Raw genomic sequence first — 8,414 nt, 5'->3', positions numbered from 1 at the left:
ATCAGTCTTCGTAAGATATTTGGGACTTAATGTCCATCTACAGACTTTTGGATTAGATCTATAATATTTTCTTTGTGCAAGAAACGGGTATATTAATAGATCATGGCCGTGGACCCGGAAGTAGTTCTGGTTCAGGGACAGCCACCGGCGCAGGACCTTATGCTTCGGAGCGAGCGACTGGTACCGGAAGTGGCGGTAGTTTTACAAAAACATGTATTGATGGGCAGCGGAACTGGCCAGGGTGCTGGAACTGCCACGGATGGGTTGGTCACGGTATATGGAAAAGGACACGAGGGTGTATACAGGGGCGTACCGAACAGAGTACGTTTGGGGGTTGGAGGGGAGGTAAGTGAAATTTGATAAGTAAACAACAAAAATGGTGTGTAGGCTACTAAGTTTGGATTGCTACGGTAGATTTCAATTTAAATGTTTTATTAAAATTATTATATATTATATTTCGCGAAACCACGACTACCAAACCCGCCTATGTCATTCTAGCGGTACTATTCCTAATTCAATGGCGAAAACGGTTCGGCGTCTAGTTATAGTGAGTGAATCATTTGCGTACTCTATATATAAAGCGAGATACACGAGGAAGAAAAAAGAGATTGAACAATTTTTAATGAAAGCGTAACATAATTTGAAAAATCTTTAGCTAATTAGAAATACAAACCATTTTCACAACCAAAATGTCCAACATCGTCGATGAATGTTTTTTTGCGACTATTTATTTTACAATAGTAAATAAACCATAAAATTACGGTGCATAGTTCTGACGAATAAAGCATTTTCCGGGTATTTTCATTATAAACCAGGGTATATAATATGAAGAAGGAAAAGTGGTTGGGCGATACTAGAAGAATAGAAGTGTGTCAGAATTTTTAGGTCGGTGTACCTAGCAACAGGAGCCATACCACCGGAGGCCTATCATCATAGTGCCCTACGCCAGCGTCCCCAAGCCCGGACAGGTGACAAATCCAGCATGGGTAGTAGCGTGGGGCTAGCCAGTAAGAATTTGCCTCTACACCGATTACGTAATCATTAATGAGTTCAGATGATTACGATGAATACACATGATTACGATGAGTACATAATGATTACGATGAGTACATAATGATTACGATGAGTACATAATGATTACGATGAGTACATAATGATTACGATGAGTACATAATGATTACGATGAGTACAGAATGATTACGATGAGTAAAGAATTATTATGATGAGTACAGAATGATTACGATGAGTACAGAATGATTACGATGAGTACAGAATGATTACGATGAGTACAGAATGATTACGATGAGTACAGAATGATTATGATGAGAACATAATGATTACGATGAGTACACAGGCAACCCAAAACTTTAAAATTGTTACAGATGAGTAATTGAGTACGGGATAATTCCAATGAATAAGCGTGATTACAGATGATTACGCGCTTTACAAATGATTACGCGCTTTACAAATGATTACACGTGATTACAGATGAGTACGCGTGATTTCATAATGATTACGGGTGATTACAGATGAGTACGAAGATTACAAATGATAACGGGATTACAAATGAGTACAAAAGAATACGTAATCATTACAGTTAGGGTGTACACCGATTACGGGAAGTCGTTAGCCCCTCGGGTAGTAGTACCCTACTACTGATGGTCGGACCTTTGACGCAAACCACTCAACCCCAGCAGAAGGTGCAGCAATGGGTGGACCAATTCTCACTTCGCACACAGCCGTGGGATTAAGAGTGGATGCTATAGCAACTCAATCCGACACCCTACCAACGTAGGTAAAGAGTCATACCCTTTGGAGAGAGCTCCTAAAGGGGAATGACGGGACACAGCGGTCCACATAACCCGGCACAGCTGGCCACTGAGATCCCGGTGTGACTCCAAAAGGCCGGGAAACAGGACCAACGTGCCCTCATACGGAGGCCCGCCACCCCACAGCAGGCTACCAAATTCGCCGAGGCGGCCAGTTTACACGGACCCTCTACGTTAACCTGAGTCGAAGGCTCGAAGCTCAGTTTCCAGCCAAACCTGGCCGAAGTCGGAGGTGGAGATAGGACCATTTGATCAGAGCTAACATCTCCCAGTGGGTTACAAGAGCCGAACCCTGACTCCCCGGTAAACCCACCAATTATTGCACACTCTTACCCATTTAGGGTGAGAAGAATAGAAGGAAGCCCAAACTAATACAGTACTTCTATGTGCTTGCTTGCTATTTCGTTGTCATTTATCCAGCTTTATGATAAATAAACTAGCAGGCCATTTTCAAGAATTATATTTGTTTCTTAGACTATAATGAACCTGCATTTAATATTCTAAAATGCATTTAAATCGTTTTCGATTTTTAGTTCTAAAGCAGTCTATCGGTACGATTTAAGCTGAAATAATAACGAACAACCGATATTCTATATCACGCGTCTATCTGCCTTTCAATTTTATAAGGTTCTGTAGGAAAAATGACTATTTAAAAAGCTTTTACCACAAGGCTGAACTAAAGTTCCGACACACTAGCTGCCTAGCGTGGAAATCAGGTCTTGTAAGTTATACATAAGGAGAAGCAACTACTTAGAAATCGCAAACATAGTTAATGACTTTAGGGAAGTAAATTGCTGGGAAATCCTAAATGATTTGTTTACTATCGATTTAGGAGTTTTTTTAATTAACTAACATGTTTCATAATTTTCATTTTGCAAAGTCCACCTCGATTTGCCAACTCTACAAAACTTTGGGGGGGGGGAGCCTCCCTCCTGCCCCCCCCCCCAAAGGTACGTCCCTGTTTGTACTCCAAATTACTTGAGTTTGTTAACCTCTTGTCCAAAGCACACGTCATTAAAAGTAAAAGCAGATTGATATTAGATAGATTAAGCCCACACAGAAGAACGGGTACAAAGTTTAAGTCTGTACACGATAATTGACGAGAACGTGAACGGGTAACTTGTAACAGTGTAGTTTGTACACTCTGTTCAAAAAGTCTTTGCCCGTGGGAGATTTCGAACATTTTCGTTCGTCATTTCTTTTATAGTTGCATCAAGTCTTTGGTGAATATCTTTTGAACCAATGCGTCGATTTTAATAATTCCAACACTTTCTAAATATAAATCAACCCCGGAGAACACGAAAATTGGGTGTAAAACGACCTGAGATCAAAAATAAAAAAGTTGACACCCCCTCTTTTAGGCCAAAATAGGCCAAATTATAAATCTATCCAGAAAATGATTTTGGCCAATTTGTAGCTAAACATTTTATTAATCTATTACCGATGTCCGCTTCGACTTGATGCACCTATAAAAGAAATGACGAACGAAAATGTTCGAAATCTCCCACGGGCAAAGACTTTTTGAACAGAGTGTACACGATAAAACTACACAGTTATAAGTTCCACCCAACGCCACTAAGTACTCAGTTTTCAATCTTATGAAGTAGTAATTATAATAAAGAAATCGCTTAAAAATATGAAATTGACTTCTTTTACAAGTATAACTATAAACAGAAGTTCAAGCTGTCAAATCACTCAAATGCGGAATTTAGAAAATAAGCATTGACATAGTTTCCCAAATTACTCTCGAATTGATTCCTTTCTAAAGTTACAGCTGCATGAGTATACCATAGTATTACCTATCTCTACAGAACATTGAATCTTCCTTGACTTTCGGAAAGCGTCCCCCAGCAGCTCCTCCTGGCCAAGCTCCGCTCCTACAGCGTTCGTGGTTCTACGCTGCTGTGGCTCGCGGCATATCTGGAGGGCCGCGAATTCCGGGTTATGCTCCCAGGTGCCGAGTCTGCCTGGCACCCAGTTCCCTCGGGTGTCCCACAAGGGTCTGTCCTCGGTCCTCTGCTTTTTACCATCTACGTCAACGATGTCGGCACAGGGGTTGTCTCTCGGCTCTCCATCTACGCTGACGATGGGGCCCTGTCAAGGGCGATTGGGGTGCCAGCCGATCACTATACGCTACCAGGTGATCTCGACCAAATTCAATCTTGGAGCGCCCGCTGGAAGCTTCAACTTAACCTCAATAAGTGTAAGGTGCTTTCCCTCCACCGCCCGGGCTATAAGCCTCACGCCTATCGCTACCACCTCTCTGGGGAGGCTCTTGAGCACGTCAAGACATTCAAATACCTTGGAGTCACGGTCACTTCTACGCTTTCTTGGGATTCTCACATCTCGAGGATCGTTTCCCAAGCGCATCGTGCCCTTGGATTTTTCCGGCGTCACCTGCACGGTTGCTCCTTCCCCACGAAAGCCTCCGCCGTCAAGACTCATGTGACCCCAATCCTCGACTACTGTTCGTCCGTGTGGTCTCCTCACACGGCAGCATCAATACACAAGATTGAAATGGTTCAGCGATTATTTATTATTACTGTCTGTCTGGCTGACACACTACTGTGGCTGGCAATGAAAATAATGTTAAGCCTTCGGCCTTAGTTCACTAAGCTATAAACTGTTAAACATCATCGAAACCGTACTAAATTTTTCGTTATTTTAAATATTTAAATCCTCTTCTCTTAAGACTAGTTAAGTAAACGAAATACCTTTATACTTTAAACATTTGATATAACAAATTTAACAATATCACTTTTATTAATTTTAATCCGCCGTGTTTGTAAATACTCGATAGCAGACGACATACCAAGCTCAAGAGTCGACTCACAGTCGAGCGAGGGTAAAAACAAGGAGTAATATATATATATATATATATATATATATATATATATTACTCCTTGTTTTTATATATATATATATATATATATATATATATATATATATATATATATATATATATATATATATATATATATATATATATATATATATATCTAATTCATCCTTGCAAAAACAGATTTCCTTTCCCCTCTTACCGTAACGAACATTATGTCACCAGTGTGTGTCTCAATCGAGTTGGAAGGCGTAAGATTTCGGGGACCACTGAGATATCGAACTAATTTGGTTGAATTTTGAGGGGAGGAGCATAATGATAGAGCGCGATATGGTTTGGAGAAATCGCTGTTGTCTTCTCAACTTGTTCATTCTACCTAAGTATAAATAAATACATTCTTGGTACTACAAATAATATAATCCTAATTTTTTTTCAGGTTCATTGTTCAACCTTAAATCAAGTGGCGGCTCTATCATTACCACCTGTATTATGAAAAGCCCCTGTTATTAAAGATGGCCGTGAATCTATCCGATTCTTCTAAAAACGCGACTTTACTGAGGAGCGTGGTGCCATCTATTTATAGAAAAGGAAGCTAAAATTAACAAAAGCCAAATGATAACGTCGTCAGAGAGCCATTGTATTATAGCTAGACAGCTTATACTCTATTTAGTGGACTTTAACCGAAATTATATATCCCGTGTAAAAATATTATTTATAATTGCTGTAATTTATGTTATTGACCAATTTACAAACGATCCAATCAACCACAAGTACCGCCTTTTTTATTTCGACGCTAGCGACATCTATTGAAAAAACAACTACTTCACGTCGAGCCACCACTTGCTTTAAATTACGTCACTACCCCCGACAATTAATACCCCCGATTTAAACAACCTTTAAGTGAGAGTCTAATAGTGGCATTAAACGCCGGCTCAAGAAATATTTTTCACCCGGGCAAGAGGGGTTTTTGGCGCCCCTCTTGTTTTGAGACTAAATTAAACTAACCCCCCCCTCCCCCGTAAAAAACATTACCATGTCCATGCTATAAATTTACCGTTTTCATAACAATAAATAATCCCTTTAATCACTTTATAAATACTTTGTGTAAACATATTTAATACCTTCTTTATGGTACATGGTCATTTTACATGGAGCTTGAAACACTAGGTAAGGTGGCCAGACTAGTATACCTAAAGTACATTAATTGTACTGTCCATACTGAATAGAATCACGGTTAATATGTGAAATAAAAGAATTAAGTTTACGAAGAACCCGTGAGTTAAAGATAAAAATAATGGATATTTTTATTTTTAACTCACGGGTTGTTCTTAGTAAACTTTATTCTTTTATTCATTACATTAATTGCTTTAACAACTTAATTAAAAAACTTTTTTGCGGGATTTTTTAAGGCCTACACTTATGAACTTTTTTAAAGCTGTCGCTGGCTTCAACGGCTTCTCTCCATTTCCTTTTTTTATTAAAAGAACCAGAATGCTTCTTTTTCTCGGACATCTTAATTCAATTCAACGTGACTCTAATTAATATCTATCTAACTAAAACTATTTAACTGAAACTAATAAATGGCTTTCTGCGCGTGCGCGTAAAATAGAAGAAACTACTGCAACCACGGACACACGACAGCTTAAATCGTACCGATAGACTGCTTTAGAACTAAAAATCGAAAACGATTTAAATGCATTTTAGAATATTAAATGCAGGTTCATTATAGTCTAAGAAACAAATATAATTCTTGAAAATGGCCTGCTAGTTTATTTATCATAAAGCTGGATAAATGACAACGAAATAGCAAGCAAGCACATAGAAGTACTGTATTAGTTTGGGCTTCCTTCTATTCTTCTCACCCTAAATGGGTAAGAGTGTGCAATAATTGGTGGGTTTACCGGGGAGTCAGGGTTCGGCTCTTGTAACCCACTGGGAGATGCTATCTCCACCTCCGACTTCGGCCAGGTTTGGCTGGAAACTGAGCTTCGAGCCTTCGACTCAGGTTAACGTAGAGGGTCCGTGTAAACTGGCCGCCTCGGCGAATTTGGTAGCCTGCTGTGGGGTGGCGGGCCTCCGTATGAGGGCACGTTGGTCCTGTTTCCCGGCCTTTTGGAGTCACACCGGGATCTCAGTGGCCAGCTGTGCCGGGTTATGTGGACCGCTGTGTCCCGTCATTCCCCTTTAGGAGCTCTCTCCAAAGGGTATGACTCTTTACCTACGTTGGTAGGGTGTCGGATTGAGTTGCTATAGCATCCACTCTTAATCCCACGGCTGTGTGCGAAGTGAGAATTGGTCCACCCATTGCTGCACCTTCTGCTGGGGTTGAGTGGTTTGCGTCAAAGGTCCGACCATCAGTAGTAGGGTACTACTACCCGAGGGGCTAACGACTTCCCGTAATCGGTGTACACCCTAACTGTAATGATTACGTATTCTTTTGTACTCATTTGTAATCCCGTTATCATTTGTAATCTTCGTACTCATCTGTAATCACCCGTAATCATTATGAAATCACGCGTACTCATCTGTAATCACGTGTAATCATTTGTAAAGCGCGTAATCATTTGTAAAGCGCGTAATCATCTGTAATCACGCTTATTCATTGGAATTATCCCGTACTCAATTACTCATCTGTAACAATTTTAAAGTTTTGGGTTGCCTGTGTACTCATCGTAATCATTATGTTCTCATCATAATCATTCTGTACTCATCGTAATCATTCTGTACTCATCGTAATCATTCTGTACTCATCGTAATCATTCTGTACTCATCGTAATCATTCTGTACTCATCATAATAATTCTTTACTCATCGTAATCATTCTGTACTCATCGTAATCATTATGTACTCATCGTAATCATTATGTACTCATCGTAATCATTATGTACTCATCGTAATCATTATGTACTCATCGTAATCATTATGTACTCATCGTAATCATGTGTATTCATCGTAATCATCTGAACTCATTAATGATTACGTAATCGGTGTAGAGGCAAATTCTTACTGGCTAGCCCCACGCTACTACCCATGCTGGATTTGTCACCTGTCCGGGCTTGGGGACGCTGGCGTAGGGCACTATGATGATAGGCCTCCGGTGGTATGGCTCCTGTTGCTAGGTACACCGACCTAAAAATTCTGACACACTTCTATTCTTCTAGTATCGCCCAACCACTTTTCCTTCTTCATATTATATACCCTGGTTTATAATGAAAATACCCGGAAAATGCTTTATTCGTCAGAACTATGCACCGTAATTTTATGGTTTATTTACTATTGTAAAATAAATAGTCGCAAAAAAACATTCATCGACGATGTTGGACATTTTGGTTGTGAAAATGGTTTGTATTTCTAATTAGCTAAAGATTTTTCAAATTATGTTACGCTTTCATTAAAAATTGTTCAATCTCTTTTTTCTTCCTCGTGTATCTCGCTTTATATATAGAGTACGCAAATGATTCACTCACTATAACTAGACGCCGAACCGTTTTCGCCATTGAATTAGGAATAGTACCGCTAGAATGACATAGGCGGGTTTGGTAGTCGTGGTTTCGCGAAATATAATATATAATAATTTTAATAAAACATTTAAATTGAAATCTACCGTAGCAATCCAAACTTAGTAGCCTACACACCATTTTTGTTGTTTACTTATCAAATTTCACTTACCTCCCCTCCAACCCCCAAACGTACTCTGTTCGGTACGCCCCTGTATACACCCTCGTGTCCTTTTCCATATACCGTGAC

This window comes from Leiobunum rupestre, chromosome 2 (genome assembly GCF_980474605.1).
Source record: "Leiobunum rupestre chromosome 2, qqLeiRupe1.1.hap1, whole genome shotgun sequence".
Taxonomy (NCBI): domain Eukaryota; kingdom Metazoa; phylum Arthropoda; class Arachnida; order Opiliones; family Sclerosomatidae; genus Leiobunum; species Leiobunum rupestre.
This window is presented reverse-complemented; position numbering follows the sequence as displayed.